At 48.3% G+C, this 17,323-nt stretch overlaps 1 protein-coding gene across 1 annotated transcript in view; it reads right to left on the bottom strand.

The window, feature by feature from the left end:
• The window catches only part of LOC140189114 (uncharacterized), a 1,124,305-nt gene that overhangs the window by 776,621 nt on the left and 330,361 nt on the right, over positions 1–17,323 (bottom strand). The gene's annotated exons all lie outside the window — the stretch shown is intronic.

Raw genomic sequence — 17,323 nt, 5'->3', positions numbered from 1 at the left:
CTGCCTTTATGCGTTCTTTGACCTCATCTCTACCTTCCACCAATGCAACCTCCTGACCTGTAGCTGTGGATACCAACATACTCTCCACAGGCAACATGATCACAATCATCAGGGTGACTCCAGCAGGATTCCGTGTGAGAATATGATTTACCCTTCAGTGTAATCCATCCTCCCTGTAAAACAGAGCCTAATGATGAGCGTTCCCGATGCCTTTCCTCCTGACCCAGATGGTTAGCCAGACATTTAATTTCACCAACATTTGATCCCTTACGTCGCAAGCATGTGGCATCGAAAGTAATCCCGAAATCACCACCCCAGAGATTTTATTTTTTAAATTACTGCTCACCTCCCTAACTTTTCCTTGCGGGAAGATTTCTCTCTGTTGTTAGTTCTAATAAGGACCATGACATCTGGCTGCTCATCCTACCCTTTGAGAACGGTCTGTACCTTCTCACGGACATCCTTGGTGAAGGTAACGCACTTTCCTGCAACCTCACTCATTTCCACAGATATTCCACCCTGTCCCTCCTCGGCTAAAGAGTTTGCTGCATGTGATTCATATCCTTCTATTTCCTGTATATTCATGAACTTATGTAATAGCCTCTTTGTAAGGAAAATTGTGTTATAATTTATTCAGTATTCATTTTTGATTCAGCTCAGGTTATTTACATAACCGTTCGCAAACAAAGGAGACTGCACACGTGTGAAAACAAAACACTTTATCAGAACACGCACGGTTTTAGTACAGAAAGATAAACAAATATCTACAATAGTAGCAGTACATGAATCAAAATAACTCTGATCATCCATCACACACACAAGCCGATCTCAGTGTTCGATGGAAACAGAGATCCGACAATGTCATGCAGCTTGTTCTGTCCCTCCCGTTCTCATTCTCTCTCTCTCTCTCTCTCTCTCTCTCCCTCCCTCTCTCCATCGCGATGTCTCATTACCTCTCTCCCCCTCGCGGTGACTCCTTCTCACGCTCAGCCTCGCTCACGCCCTGTCCCTTGTGCGCTCTCCCTTGCACCCTCTAACTCGCGATGTCTCATTCGCTCACTATCCTTCGCACCTCAGACTTCGAGCTGTCTCCTTCTCGTGCTCACTCCTTCACAGTCTCATTCGCTCTCTCTCTCTCTCTCTCCCTCTCTCTTTCTCTTTCTCTTTCTCTCTCACTCTCCCCTTCCCACCCTTCTCTTCGAACGCGAAGAGTGTTTTTCTCGCTTTACTTCGCGCTCATCCTCGCGCACGCTCTCACGCTCGTGCTCACTCTCGCGCCCTCTCTCTCAGGCTCTCTACCTTGTGCTCTCTTCCTCGCGAAGTCTCATTCACTTTCTCTCCTTCCCACCGTCAAACTTGGTGCTGTCTCCTTCTCACGCTCACTCCTTCATTGTGTCTCATTCGCTCTCTTTATCTCTATCTTTTGCCCTCTCTCTCTCCATTTTCTCTGTCTTCCGTCCCCTCTCTCTGCCAATTCGCGCTCTCTCTCTCTCTCTCCTTCTCTCTCTCTCTTTTTCTATCCTTTTTTTTCCTCACAGAGCTACAAGTGAAGGTAATGGTATTTGTCTTCAATTGTAAAACGAGAAATCTGTTACAAAAGGCAGTTCAAGGTGGCAATAAGAAGGGAAACCTCTAGATAGAGAAGGAGGAGGAAACAGGGTGAAGGAAAAGACGGGTTGTGACGGAAGCACGAGTGGTTGATACAGACGAAAATATTCTCCAAGGTCAGGCAGTTTTGTCAGAACCGGGAAGCGGGGAAAACAGGCTCGTCTCAAGCGTCAATTTAACACGGCGCGACGTGAGATGCAAAGGGGATTTTTTGGGAAGGTGAGGCCAGTGATGCCGTCGTTATCAGCTTTAAACAGCTGTCTTGTCACTGTAAGCAACACACACAGAATGGAAAATAATGAAGTGTTGACAGGTTTCTGATGAAGGATGTCGGTCCGAAACGTTGACGATTTATTATTTTCCGTAGATGCTGCCAGACCTGCTGAGTTCCTCCAGCATTTTGTGTGAGACCCTTCATCAGGATCTGATTTTGTGTTTGTTGTTTCGTATTGCGACCATCTGCAGATGTTCTCATGTTTGTTTTGTAACTCTGTTCATCACATTGTCTCCATTTACCCACAAGTGGGGAGCTAGAATAGGGCGTACGAAGGCAGCTAAATTGTAATACTTTACAGCGTTTATTTCTAGCGTTTCGTGAGTTTCAAAATCAGATTCAGTGGGTATTTCACCGCATTCTTTAGTTCTTCTCGGAATTTGCTCTGAGTCAGGTCGTAAACACACGTGTTGGTGCAGGAACTGAGAACCTGCAGCATTATCGATGCTTGGTCTGTGACGTAACGGGGATCCCTGACAGAATGAACAAAACTGTTTGTAACCCGTCTATAGATAGAGAATACCACCATTGTTCCCCACAACAATATGAAACTACCGGTTATGCTGAAGAGCAAAACGATGGATTTGCGTCGGTTCTCCATCTCCCGGTCCTTGTCATTCTCTCCACTCTTTTGTCCCCGGAGCCCCCTGCGGGCTCGACTGGCCGCTAGAATCCGCCTGACAGTCAGAATATTGAACAGCAACATCAGAATGAAAGGGGCGCAAGGGTAGAAAATGCGGTGAAAAATCACAAATGCGGCCCATGAGGGAGAGTTTGTGAAGGTCTGTGTTAAAACACAATACCAAGAAACACCATTAATTGTTTCTCCAGACTCGTACACAAAGCCCCAGGGAACAGTCTCCAAACAGTCCAGCACACTCACTGTCCCGATAACCACAGCCGCCGTTCTCTCGGTGCAATATTTTGTTTTCAGCTTCTCACAGCAAATAGCCACAAATCGATCGACGGTGAAAGCGACAGTCAGCCAGACTGAGGTCGCAGTGCTCGCAAACATCAACCACGTGACGAGTCTGCACACAGCAGTGATGAACAGGAATGATCGGGGAAAATAAATCTCAGCAGTCCCCCTCAGCAGCGGATTCGAAATAACGACCAGGAGATCGGCCGCTGCCATTCCCAAAAGGTAGCGAGTGACACATTTGGAGAGACCGCACTTTCTCCGGGACAGGATCACAATCGCCACCAAGTTCGCTGGAAGAGAGGCAGGGAAGAGCAGTTTGAGAAAATCCAAACAAAAGTCACTTCTGCAGTTCGAGCGGATCCTGTGATGTTTCCACTTAATTCTTGGATTTAGTGGTGGGAGGCTCGAGAGAGGGCGCAGAGCTGGCGGAGACATAGAACGACTTTACACAGTAAAATAATTTGAATACGGATTACTTACTGATGACCAAAATATGAAATGCCAGAGGAAAGCTTAAACTTGGTAACCACCTCTGAGGCAATACTGGATGGAACATTTACTGCCGGTGCCTTCCGCGTCTCATTCGGACACTGATGACAGGATTCTTCCATTAGACAATCATCAATTTCCATGGCGATCCCTGTAAGGGACAGAACTGCCGAAGGACAGAACAAAAACAAGAAATGCTGGAAACGCTCATTCAGGTAAAACAGAATATGTGGGGAAAAAAAACTGGTAAAATGTCTCTCCTCAGAACTGTTCTCGGATAAACCCCAGACACATGTGTTAACTGGTTTCTTTTTCTGTACAATCTGCTTGGCGTTTAGTGTTTCCAGCATTCCCCGAGTTTGTTTCCTATTCCAGCTTTTGCCTTCTCACTCACTTTACAACAGAACATTGACAGATTTCTGACACAACCTCACGACAGTCATGATTCCTCCCACTGAATCCATCGCAGATAAGCATGAGAGAGGAATTCAATGTCCAGCAGCAAACTCGATGCCGCAGTCAGATGTCTGTAACGGTGTCAGATGTAGATATAATAGAATACATTTCACAGTATGGATAACTATGAAGCACCACGTCGCTTGTGATAATCTGCTCAACAAATATTTCATTGTGTTGTCCGTCAGTTATATTCAGTTCAGCTATATTGCACAAAGTTGTTAAAAATCCACATCATGGAACTCCTGACATTTGCTAAAGTGTTACTGCTTGTCGATGGATTGAACATCGCACCTAACTCAGTCAATCGCTGATTTACAAATATGGACAATCAATCAATTGGTTGAATGTCCGCGGGCTGTTTCAACACAATATTTGCAAATTCAGTGCAGCTGCTACAAGACCAAAAATACAGAAACCCGAACAGCCCATTATGGATCACAAACCGCTGGTAGAACGCTGCCTGACCCATTCAGTTCCACAGAGTTTGGCGGATTCCCTGAGTTCCTGCAGCCGTTTGTTTTAGATCCTGATCCCAGAATCCATAGTCCCGGTGTTTCCAATCCAAACCTGAAATGCGGAATACTGGGACTGGTATCTGGCAGTGACAGGAACAATCACAGCATTAGAAATAAACTTTATTTCCCACAAACAGCCCCTGACACTGCGACTTACCGGGTATTCCAAAGGCTGAAATAATAGGATAGTAAAGGTCTCGTATCCGCCAGATGACCGGATAGACCATTTCATGAGAATCTGTGATTCCTGTTGCTCCTGAATTCACTGCTCCGGCAGACACTGAGCTGATGCTTCACATCAACCCTGATTTATACAGAGGCTCAGTCTCCAGAGATACGCTTATACTCCTCACTAACTTTCTCAGTTACAGTTACTTGAACAAACAATTTGATTCAACACCATTGCCTCTGGTGTACAGATACTGTCTACATGAAAATTCTTTGGCATCACCTCAGTAGTGTCTCTGGTGGAAATAGGCCGGTAGCTTTAATTACAAAGACCGAACCTTGTCACGGAGCAGCTATATATAGAGATTTCATTTTTGTTGTCTAATTAATCAGTATTCAACGAAGACCAGCGACGCTGTCCGACACCTACCTTTCTCTGTAGTTTCCCATTTTGATCTGTCCTTCAGTCATTCAGCTTCATCCTGGTCAATAAGGATACAATAGAGAAAAAGGTCGGGATGGAAACGATCAATTGACCACGTTTCCAATGTCGAAACACGACAAAATCTGCAGATGCTGGAAATCCAAGGGAACACACTAGAATTCTGCTGAGTTCCTCCAGCATTTTGTGTTTGGTGTTTCTGATGCAGTCGTCTTTTAAACACGTTTTACATTTGACAAAGTTCAAAAGACAATTGGAAAGTAATGTGTCATCCATCAATAGAATGTCAAGACCGGTAAAATAATAAAAATAGTACTCGAAATTGGAAGAACAATAGTTGCAGGATAACTAAAAGTGAACGAGAAAACGACTAGCTTGAGATACAGAGAGAGAGAGAGAGAGAGAGAGAGAGAGAGAGAGAGAGAGGAATCAGGCTGTGTGACATTGTCGGATCTGTGGTGCTCTCTTAAACTGAGATCGGCTTGTTTAATGGATGATACGTATTATTTTGATTACTGTACTGCGAGGTACAAAATGAATACATTGAATTCATTGTTATTCATTAAGGAGAAGGACCTGGAGGAAAGCGAGATCAGGAAGCGGGTATGGTGACATTCTCGGGCGTGTTGATCCTAAGCTAGAGGTGTTGTTGGGTCTCTCAAAGTGTATTAAGGTGGGTAAATACTTTCGGGGATTTAGTCCACTGGGGGACACAGACCACATGCGGGCAAACATACAGATCGAACTCGCATCGTGGTCAACACACACACAGTGAGCTGAGGGGAGTGATCCTGTGCTGTTCTGTTCACTGTAAATTATTCAATGATTTGAGAAGAATGGGCAAAGGATCAAAGGAGCATGTAATGAAATTCTTATTTTTACACTGATTGTTGTTCTCATCTGGGACACACTGCCTGCAGGGGTGATGAGAACAGCCAATCAAATTGTTCAAAGATGAAGTGGACAGGTCCTTCCGAAGAAGTAACCTGCAGATCATGGGAAGAGAACTGGGAATGGCACAGTGGGAATGCTGTACTATAGACTTGATGCTCCGCACTATAGAATTGATGGGTTGAATGTTCTAGTGTATCCCCCAATGATCCTGTGTCCACTAATGATCTGAAACAGTCAGTCTGGTCTCCAGGAAACAGTTAATTTAGTCGTGGTCCGGTCTGTGTAATCTACATTCCGGTTCACGGTCCGCTGCCTGTACCTTATTCCAGGTTTTCCGGTATTCCTCAGTTTCTGTTGAGACAGCTGATTCTCGTTTGGCTGGTCTCATAAATAGCTTCAGGATTGAGCCTCTGGCTGCTGGATTGTTCCTGTCCATACCCGCTATGTGAATCCCTTCCGTTCCCCTTCCTTCTTTGACCCGCCAGAAGCCCTGCGTCTCCTTGCCTTGCCTCGTCTGAAGCCTTGCCTCCCTTGCCTCGTTTGAAGCTCTGCCTCGCCTGCACCGATGTCAAGTTCAATCGCCGGAGCAAGGTAAGGAACTGTCTATCGTTGTTTTGAATTTTCTATGTCCACGCCTTCGCAAGGTAGGTCAGGCAGTCTGACGCTGCCTTGTGTTGGGAACCGTCCTGTCATATTTTGTGTTCTGTGTTTCAGTCCCGGCCCTACGTCCTGTTTCCAAGGTGGGGGTGGGGGTGGGGGGTTGTGGTCCCGGCTTTGTGTTCCATATTCCTGTCTCTTCCTTGACCAAGGCTCTGCGTTCCGGTCTCTTCCTCGACCAAGTCAAGGCTTCGGGATCTCGTCCAGTTCTAGCCACGTCCAGGAACCTTGTCCTGTCCAAGCCTCGGCTTTGTATTCTCGTCGTGTCCATGTGTCTCTCCCAGCCCAGGAGTACCTTGCCCAGCCCGGTGCTGGGGGTCCCTCGCCCTGTGCTGTGTTTCCATTGTCCTGTCCGGGAGTTTCATCTCCAGTCCTGTTGCTACTCCTCAGCTGTAGCCACGTCTTGTCCTCGCCTAGTTCTGGAGACGGAGCCCGAGTCAAGTCCCAGGTTCTGGGTCGTTGCCCAGTTTCTGGCTCGTAGTCCAAACCCAAGCCTCGAAAAAAAAACACAACCATGTCCAGTCCTGTAGCCACATCATGTCCTCGCCTTGTTTCAGGGTCCGAGCCAGAGTCAAGACCCAGGTTCTAGGTCAGTCACCAGTCTCTGACTCGGAGTCCAAGCCCAGGCTCCTAGTTCGATAGTCCTTGTCCTGGTTCCGGTAAACTAGTCAAGTCCTAGCCCAAGGCTGTGTTCTTGTCCCAGCTCCTAGTTTGCATCCAGTCACGTCCCTAACTCTAGTCTCTAGCCATGTCCAGTTCTTAGTAATTCAGTGTCTGTGTCTTGCATTTGGGTCCGCTCCCGGCACCCCCACCATGACAGAACAGTCCAGCAAGACTTGGACCCAGCGACACAAACACTGCCGTTTAACACTCGCTCTCGTGGGTTCTTTCCCGTCGAATGCCCCACCCCCACCCACTCAAGTCATCAATAATCTGGGAAGCGTTTTGGGTCTCCTGAAGGCTCCCATTGAGCGGGGAATGCTGTCATTGTCCGGTCCCTGAAATCCACATTCCGGTTCACGGTCCGGTCCATGTTCCTTATTCCAGGGATTCCGGTTTTCCCCACTTTCTGTTGAGGCAGCTGAATCTCGTTTAGCTGGTCTCGTAAACAACTTCAGGATTCAGTCTCTGGCTGCTGGATTGCTCCTGTCCATACCTCCTGACTGAATCCCGTCTGTTGCCTCGCCTGGACCCTTGCCTCGCCTGGACCCTTGCCTCGCCTGAACACTTGCCTCGTCTGAAGCCTTGCCACGCCCTGCCTCGTATGAAGGATTGCCACGCCCCGCCTCGCCTGAAGCCTTGACTCGTATGATGCCTTGCGTCGCCTTGCTTCGTCCTAAATCTTGCCTCGCTTTGCCTCGTCTGATGCCTTGCCTCTCCTTTCCTCGTCTGAAACCTTGCATCCCGTTGCCTCGTCTGAAGCCTTGCCTCGCGTTGCCTTGCCTGAGACCTTGCCTCGCGTTTCCTCGTCTGAAGCCTTGCCTCGCACGTAACGGTCACCTGCACCACTCTCAAATTTAATCGCCGGTGCAAGATAAGGATCTGTCTATCGTTCTTTTGAACTGCCTCTGTGTTCACGCCTTTAGTTGGTGGGACTGGCCGCTGGCCGCTAACTATTGTTGGGAACCGTCTGTATCCACGCCTTCTTTAGGTAGGTCTGGCCGTTTGCCTGTACCTCGTGTTGGGAACTGTTTGTGTCCACGCCTTCTTTAGTTAGTTCCGGGCGTCTGCTACTGCCTTGTGCTGGGAACCGTCTTGTCATATTCTGTGCTCTGTATATGAGCACCGGCCCGACGTCCTGTTTCGAAATAGGGGACCCGGTTCTGTGGTCCATGTTCCTGTCTCTCCCTCGACCAAGGTTTTGCGTTGCTGTCTCTTCCTCGACCAACTCAAGGCTTCGGGGTCTCGTGCAGTTCTAGCCACGTTCAAGAACCTTGTCCTGTCCAAGCCTGGGCTTTGTGTTTTCGCCTTGTCCATGAGTCTCGCCCAGCCCAGGAGTACCTTGCCAGCCCGGTGCTGGGGTTCCCTCGTCCCGCGCTGGGGTTCCCTTGTCCTGACAAGGAGTGTCACGTCCAGTCCTGTTGCTAGTACTTGTCCTGTAGCCTTGTCCTGTCCTCGCCTAGTTCCGGAGTACGAACCCGAGTCAAGTCCCAGGTTCTGGGTCCTTGCCCAGTCTCTGTCTCGGAGTCCATACCCAAGCCTCGAAGAAACCCAAGTCATGTACAGTCCTGTAGCTACGTCATGCCCTCGCCTAGTTCCGGGGTCCTTGTCCAGGCTCTGGCTCGGAGTCCATGCCCAGGCTCCTAGTTCGAAGTTCCGTGTCCTGGTTCCGCTATCCTAGTCAATTCCTAGCCCAATTCTGTGTTCTTGTCCCAGCTCCTAGTCTGCATCCAGTCACGTCCCTAACTTTAGCAGTCCGGCTCCGCTCAGAAGAGCACCTACCTCTTGAATTTTCTAGTTTACATGGAGGTACATACCCTCGGGGTCCTCCGAGAGGGTGAAAGAATGATGGACCCAATCGGACGGATACAGTTAATTACAGGGAACGACTACGACCAAGAGCTAGGATAAGAGGCTCTGAGTGTCCAGTGTGTTGGCGTGGGAGAGCGTTTTCCAGCATCAAAGGTTTACGAGTCCACCAAGCAAAGTTGAAGTGCTATTCCATCCCAGTGGATAAAGATGAGATTTCTTCACCAAGCACAGATGATGTGGTCTTTTCAACCACTGAATCACAAGCCACGGCGATTCGCTCTGGACAGAGTCATCATACGCCAGGTCAGACGAGCGATAACACAGGTCACGTTTCAGACCAGAGAACCCAGGTAGATTCTTTGCATGATGGCGGTGGGGAGGAGGTAGAGAAGATGAGGAAGATCAAGTGGCCAGCAATGGCAGATGAGAAGGCTTGGCGTGTATTTGATGAGGATATCAGTATGATGTTGGAGAATACTCTCAGGGGAACATCAAAGAGAAAGTTAGAATTGATGGGCGATATGATTTACGATGTTGGAAAGTACAGGTTTGGTTTGGTTGAGTTGAAGAAAACAAAGCCTACTCAGCAACCAAGCAGGCGCCAGAAGGAGATTAGTAGGTTCAGGAGAGAGTTTAGATCGTTGAGACAGAGGTGGAAGGTAGCAAGTGAGGGTGACAAGCCAGGGCTTGCTGATCTCCGAGAGCATTTTCGAATGAAGTCAGCATCACTCCGTCGTGCAGAGTCAAAAGGTAAAAAGAGAAAGAAGAGAGAGAAGGCAAGAAAGTCGTTTTTTGAGAACCCTCACGAGTTCACGAAGAAACTGTTTGAACAAAGTAAGAGCGGACAGCTTAACATCTGTCAACAAGAACTTGAGGATCACCTGGCAAACACTTACTCTAACGAACAGCAGGAGGCTCCTTTGTTTGACATTTCAGGGCTTGTTACGCCTACCGAGCCACGAGTGAAGTTCGATCTGTCAGAACCCAAAATGGCAGAAGTCGAACGGTTCATGAGAAAGGCAAGGTCAGGTTCAGTGCCAGGACCTAATGGAGTGCCTTATAAGGTGTTCAAGAAGTGTGAACAGCTGAGGAAATGCTTGTGGAGATTGTTAAAGGTGGTGTGGAGACAAGGTGTTGTTCCTTTGTCATGGAGTGAGGCTGAAGGAGTATACATCCCGAAGGAAGAGAATTCTGTATTGAATCAGTTCCGACCAATTTCACTCCTGAATGTAGAAGGGAAGATTACGTGTGGCATTCTGGCAGAAAGACTATCTTCATTTGTGATAGAGGATGGATTAGTAAATACATCTGAGCAGAAGGCAGGAATACCAGGTCTTCTCAGGATGCCTTGAACATTTTAGTATGATATGGCAAATCATCCAGGAGTCAAAAAGGCTGAGAAGAAATCTGGCTGTAGTTTGGCTTGATCTGGCAAATGCATATGGTTCTGTGACCCATGTCTTGATTGGGTTTGCGATGGAATTCCTATGGATTCCTGCTTAAGTGAGGAACTTTGTTATGCAGTACTACAACGATTTCCGGATGAGGTTTTCCACTCAGCAGTTTACAACTAGGTGGCAGAGCTTGGATGTTGGAATCCCAATGGGATGTGCAATTTCACCCATCCTTTTCGTGTTACCCATGGAGGTTATTGTGAGGGCTGTAGAATCAGTGGGACCAGGTGTCGCACTTGGTGGCGGAGAGGAGTTACCACCAATACGAGCGTTCATGGATGATCTTACACTTTTGGGTCCCAGCACGGAGGCAGTGGAAAATGTACTATCTAGACTCGAGAAGCTAATGGATTGGGGAAGAATGAAGTTCAAGACCAAGAAGTCAAGGAGCCTTGTTCTTAGGAGAGGAAAGCTGGTTGACTTTCATTTCACGCTTTGTGGAGAGGAGATTCCATCCATTCAGGACCAACCAGTTAATAGCCTCGGGCGATGGTACACAGAGGAGCTGAGAGACACCAAGAGTGTTCAAGAGACAGCAGAACAGATCAGCAGAGGTCTGATGTCTGTTGACAAGTGTGGCTTGCCTGGCAAGTTGAAGTTGTGGTGCTTGCAGTATGGACTGATGCCACGGATAATGTGGCCACTAACTGTCTATGAAGTGGCAATGTCCCACGTTGAGGCAATGGAACGGAAGATCAACAAGTATGTGAAGGACTGGCTTGGAGTACCGAGCAGCCTCACAAATGTTGCAATCCACAGTAGCCAGACAAAGCTCACCATCCCAGTGCAATCCCTTGTTGAGGAAGTCAAGGTAGCCAAGGTGAGATCATTCTTGATGCTTCGAGAGTCAAAAGACCCTGTCATCAAGGACACCCAGCCGGACGTGAGATCAGGCAGGGAGTGGTCAGCCTGTGTAGCAGTTGATGAGGCAGAGTCCAGGTTGAAGCACAAGGAGATGGTTGGGACTATCCAGCTAGGCCGCCAGGGACTTGGATGGACACCCCACAATTGGTGGTCATCTTCTACACGTAAAGAGCGCCGTGAGCTTGTAACACAAGAAATACGAGAGGTAGAAGAGGAGAAGAGGTTAACTAAAACGGCTGGTCTGGCCAAACAAGGGGCTTGGACCCGCTGGGAAAGTGTTGAACAACGACATCTATCTTGGAATATTTTGTGGTAGATGGAACCACTCCGCATCTCTTTTCTATGCAGAGCAGCGTACGATCTGCTCCCAACACCTGCCAACCTCAGCACCTGGTATGAAGGTAAGACAGACAGGTGTGCTGCTTGTGGCGAGAAGGGAACACTTCAACATATCCTGATTGCATGCAGAGTCAATCTTTCCAGCGGCATGTCCACGTGGAGACATAACAACGTTTTCAAAGTTGTAACAGAAGCGGTTGAGCGGAGAGTACTGCAGCACAACTTATCTCATGCCCCATGCTGCACAGAACATCGCATATCATTTGTGAAAGAAGCGTCCAATTCAAGGGTGTACGGCATAGGCTCACGATCAAGCATATTTTCTTCAGCCAATGATTGGTGTGTCAAGGCTGGCCTGGACGGGAAAGGCAGTTTCCCGGAGCAAATAGCTTTCACAACATTGCGTCCAGATATAATTGTATGGTCTGACAGCAGTAGAGAATCGGTTATTGGTGAATTCACAGTCCCCCGGGAAGACAACATCGATGAAGCCCATGAGCGCAAGTTAGCCAAATATGCAGAGTTAAGATCAGAGTGCCGAGACAGAGGGTGGAAGGTCTCATGCTATCCATTCGAAGTAGGCTGCCGAGGGTTTATTGCGTTCACTCTCCAGAAGTGGCTGCGTGACCTTGGCTTCACTAGAAGAGAGATCAAGTCAACTAGCAGGGCTGTAGCTGAGGCAGCAGAGAAAGGATCAGCATGGGTGTGGACCAAGTATGTTCAGAGGGGCAGATAGTCAGACTGTGTATACATATCTTGCAAACCGTTCAGTAGTTGCATAGACACCTGAAGAGCAGACTATCTGTTGGATGAAAGTGGCCAGCAACTCTGATAGAGGCAGATGCCAAGTTTTTAAGCTCACCAGTTGGAGGTGGTGCTTTAGCACTGCTGGCCCACCACCTCGAGGGAGTCTTGATCATAAGCGGGCCGAAACTCCTGAAGACAGGTGGCAGATCAACGGATGATCCCACTGGTGACAGCACAGGACAGTTAACATCTTAGTCCATGAGTATTTTGTAACTCTAGAGAGAGGGCAGAGGAGATTTACAAGGGTGTTGCCTGCATTGGAGGGGGTCCCTTATGAGAATAGGTTGAGTGAACTTGGAGCGACGGATGGTGAGAGCTGGCCTCATAGAGGTGTATAACATGAAGGGGGTCATTGATCATGTGGATAGCGAGAGGCTGTTTCCCATGGCTGAAATCACTAACACGAAGGGACATAATTATATGGTGCATGCAAATAGGTACCGAGGGGATGTCAGGGGTAAGTGTTTCACACAGAGAGTGGTGGGTGCGTGGAGTGCACTGCCGGTGGCGGTGGTGAAAGCGGTTACAATAGGGGCTTTTAAAAGCCTCTTAGATAGGCACATGAAGCTGAGAGATATAGACGGCGATGCGCAAGGGATATTCTAGGTAGTTCCTAGAGTAGGTTACATGGTCGGCACATCGTTGTGGGCCGAAGAACTTATAATGTGGTGTAGACTTCTCTGTTCTCTGTTCTATGTTCACCCTTTGTGCTACAGAGAAATCCCGAAGGGAAATGGAATACAGTAAATCGGTTCTCCCCGGGTTTAGAAGCGGAGACCAGAGACTGGTTTTTGGAGCGATTTTTTTAAAAAACCCGCATTCGTGAAATGGATCATGGAGTCACAGAGAATATAAAGATAAAAAGCTGGAGACACGTCGTCTACAGGATTCGAACCTGCATGGGGAAAACAATGGATTTATCGTCTATCGTCATAACCTCTTGGCCACAACTACAGCGTTCTCCACACGCGACAGGGGCAGTCGTGATCCCAGTTTCAAAGAAACAGACTTGCCTTTGAACTAAAAGCGAAAACTGCTGCAAATAGGCAGCAGAACCATTAGCATCTGTGGAAGGTGAAACAATATTCACGTTCAGCTGAATTCAATGCGGGCATTTGGGCGAAGGGAAATTGAAATAGAGCGGGACAGGTTTCTTCACTCTGTGAACACAACACCCCCTCCCCTCGCCCCCAGATCCCCATGTGGGTCTTAGCAGCAGGGACAACGGTGTTTGCCGTCTCCCGGCTGTCATGGAGAAGGACGTGCTGGGCCGCCTTCCTCGGTCGCTGCTCTACGTGGGATGAAAGATCTCCCACTGGGCTCTCAGTGACGGGGCTGCAGAATTCTGACCACACGTCCAAGCAGTGACGGCGATGGGGGAGTCTGCCCGATGGCTGTGTCAATATTCGGACTGGTTCACTCCCCTCCATCTTCCTGATCGATCCGACATCCTTAGAGGTTTGAAAGGACAATTATAAACAGGATTTCTTTGTCCATTTGGTGTTGCGCGAGGCAGGACCCCATTATTAGCTCTTCGGCTCGTTCAGGGATCGATTCTAACGCAGTCTGACTCCTGGAGTATGCTCGCCGTGGATTGTATAACTCCGGTCTGTTGGGAGATGGCGACACTAATTTACCGGAATAGGATCTGCAGCAGAAATGATCCGACAGAAAGCTGCCTGGGGACTGATCGAGTCACACGCAACTATGGGAGACGCCTCACTCCTCCAATCTTTTGCAACGTCATTGAGCGATGGTTGTTACTGGTGAGCAGAGCTGCCTTCCAAGCACTTGACCCGGCTTCGATTTCCAGCCATGGCACGCTGTACCATTTTAGACTACAGAACAAATAAACTTCTTACATTGACACGATCTACGCAGAACTCCAAGGGCCAAGTGATCGACTCACGCTAATTCATGTTGTGAGTGTAAGGTGGCTTCATTAATTATCATTCACTGTGTCGTGGATCAGAGATGGAATTAACGTCCCTCAAGAGTTTCCCGTTCAATCCTGTCTTGATTCTATTCCAGATTCTACAAGAATGGCATTTCACAGGAAGGATTGGCAGGATTTGCAAAGCGTTTCCCCGATGCTGCCTGATTAAAATGATTGAGCTTGTTTGTCTTCACTGAAATGTCAGCGCCTAAGAGGAAACTTGACCGAATTAAGAAGTAGAAAATTATGAGATACATAGATTGGGCAGATAGTCAGAATTAGATTCCCAGGGTATAGATTTGAAATTCTACCGGGAATGAATTTAAGGTCGGAGTGGGAGAGAGTTTAATGAAGATGTGTGGCTCACGTTTTTAGACAGAGTGGCGTGGGTGCTTGGAACGGGCTGCCAGATTCAGAGACGGAAGGGTGTACGATGTTTTTAGATAGGCTCATGAATATGTTCGTGTGGAGCGACATCGATAGAGGCACAAGGAGAAAATCTACAGGTGATGGAAATCCAAGCAACACAGAAAATGTTGGGGGAACTCAGCAGGCCAGGCAGCATCTTGGGAAAAATACAGTCGGCGATTCGGATCGAGTCCCTTCATCCGGACTGGAGAAACAATCGACGAGTAATTAAACTCAGACGGTGAGGGGACGGGAGAAATAAACACAAGGTGATGGGTGAAACCGCCGGGGGAGGGGCTGGTGAATTAACGACTTGAAACCTTGATTTGTGAAAGAGATCCTGGGCAGGAGAACAGGGAATCTAATACGAGATGACAGCAGGCCATGGAAGAATGAAAGGGGGAGGTAATTGGCAGGTAAGGAGATAAGGTCAGTGAGGGAAACGAGACCGGGGCTTGGTGAAGGAGGTGCCATAACCAGAAGTTGGAGAAATCTATACTCATGCGATCAGGTTGGAGGCTACCCAGACGAATATAATGTGTTGCTCCTCTACCCTCAGTGTAGCTTCATGGCGACAATCCAGGAGGCCATGGGCTGCCATGTCGGAATTGGAATGGGAAGTGAAATTAAAATGACGGCCAGAGGGGCATGTCACTTACCCTGTTGGACGGAGTGTATGTTCTCGGTGAAGTAGTCTCCCAATCTGTGTCAGGTGTCACCGATATATAGGAGGCCACACCGGGAGCACTCAATGCAGTAGATGACCTTGAAATACTCAGAGGTGAAGTGTCGCCTTACCTGAAAGGATTGTTTGGGACTCTGAATGGTAGTGAGGCAGGAGGTGTAGGGGCAGGTGTAGCACTTGCTTCACTTGCAAGGTTAAGTGCCAGTGGGAGGGATGAACGCACATGGGATTCAGATAGGGAGCGATTCCTGCAGAAAGTAGGACGTAGAGGGGGGAGGGAAAGATGTGATTGGTGGTGGGATCCCGCCGGAGATGGCGAAAGTTACATAGAATTGTGTGCTGGAGGCAGAGGCTGGGGGGAGGTAGGTGAGGACAGGACGAACCCTCGCCCTGGTAGAGGGCGCGAGGATGAGATGAGGGCAGACGTGAACAAAACGGAAGATATTCCGTTGAGGGCAGCTTTGGTGGTGGAGGAAGGGAGGACCTTTTCTTTGAAAACAAAAACACGTTATCTCCTTTGTTCTTGAATGAAACGTCTTATCCTAAGAGCAGACGCGGTGGAGACGGGGGAATTGAGAGAAGAGGATGGCATTTCACAAGTAACGGGGTGGGAAGCGGTATAGCCCAGATAGCTGTGAGAGTCTCTGTGTTCAAAATAGATGTATCAGTAGACAAGCTGCCTTCAGAGATAGAGACAAAGAGATAAAAAAAAAAGGAGGGAGGTGTCGCATAAGGGCCAGGTAAATTGTTGTGCAGGGTGGAAGTTGGAGGCAAAACTGATGAAGTGGATGAGCTCCGCATGGGTGCAGAAAACAGCAGCACTGCTGTCGGTTATGTAGCGGAGGAAAATTATGGAGCGATACCAACGTAGGCTGGAAGATAGACTGCTCCTGGAAGCCGACAAACAGACAGGCATATCTGCGACCCCTGCCAGTGTTTATGGCTACACCTTTTGTTTGAAGGAAATGGGAGGAGTCGAAGGAGAAATTATTGAGTGGGGACGTTCCTCCAGACGGAGGTGCGTAGTGGCAGAGGAGAGCTGGTTGGGTCTGGTATCCAGATGGAAGCGGAGAACTTTAAGGCCATTAATTAATAGTTTTTAATGTGTAGCTTTTTGTTCATTGATGCTGTTGTGTTGTTCAGATCTACTCTGAAAGCCAGCAAGTACATGAATGCCAGAGTAGTCGATGTTGACATATACGTAATTAGATAATGATACTACTTTGGACTTTGAACGTGCTCTCCGAGTTCCTATTGCCCACTATTAATTGCTTATATCTGGCTTTTATCAGATTTTGGAATGCTGGGAGCACAGAACCCGCCGTCCTCACTCGTTTTCCACTGGATGTGAGTCTATTCCACACCAAAATTGTTATCTGGTGACGGCCCTCGGAAGCGGCCGAGTCAGGTTGTCAGATGGATCAGAAAGAAGGACAAGAATGAAATAAGTCCGGGCGCCGGTCCTGCTACCTGCAGACTTTCCATATCGATCAGTGCCAGGGCGCCGGGCTAGCGTCCTGGAGCTCCGTCATTGAGAGCCCCCTCACCTTACGTAGATCAGTAGCTCAGGAAGCAAGCCCCACTCCGCCTTCTCCAGGACAGCGGGGAAGCGGCACGCACCATTGTCTCTGACGCTGAGGCCCACCTGGCGATCTTGGGGTTTGTGGTCGCGATGTGAAGAAACCCTGTGCCGCTATAATTGAGTCCCTCTGTCGCATGGGGAGAACATGGTAATCCTAGCCGAGTGGTTCAGGTATTGAACTGGAAATCCATTGGGTTGTCTTCGGGAAGATTCGAATCCTGTCCACTGCAATGAATGGCCGAGCAGACTCGAAAGGCAGAATCACCCACTCCATCTTTTCTTTTATATCTTTCAACGTCCAGCCTTTGCGATTTGCTACTCAGATTTACTATTAAGGGTGAGGTTATG

Source organism: Mobula birostris, chromosome 28 (genome assembly GCF_030028105.1).
Source record: "Mobula birostris isolate sMobBir1 chromosome 28, sMobBir1.hap1, whole genome shotgun sequence".
Taxonomy (NCBI): domain Eukaryota; kingdom Metazoa; phylum Chordata; class Chondrichthyes; order Myliobatiformes; family Myliobatidae; genus Mobula; species Mobula birostris.
Note: the sequence above shows the minus strand (reverse complement) of the source record. Positions and strands in the feature narration are given on the sequence as shown.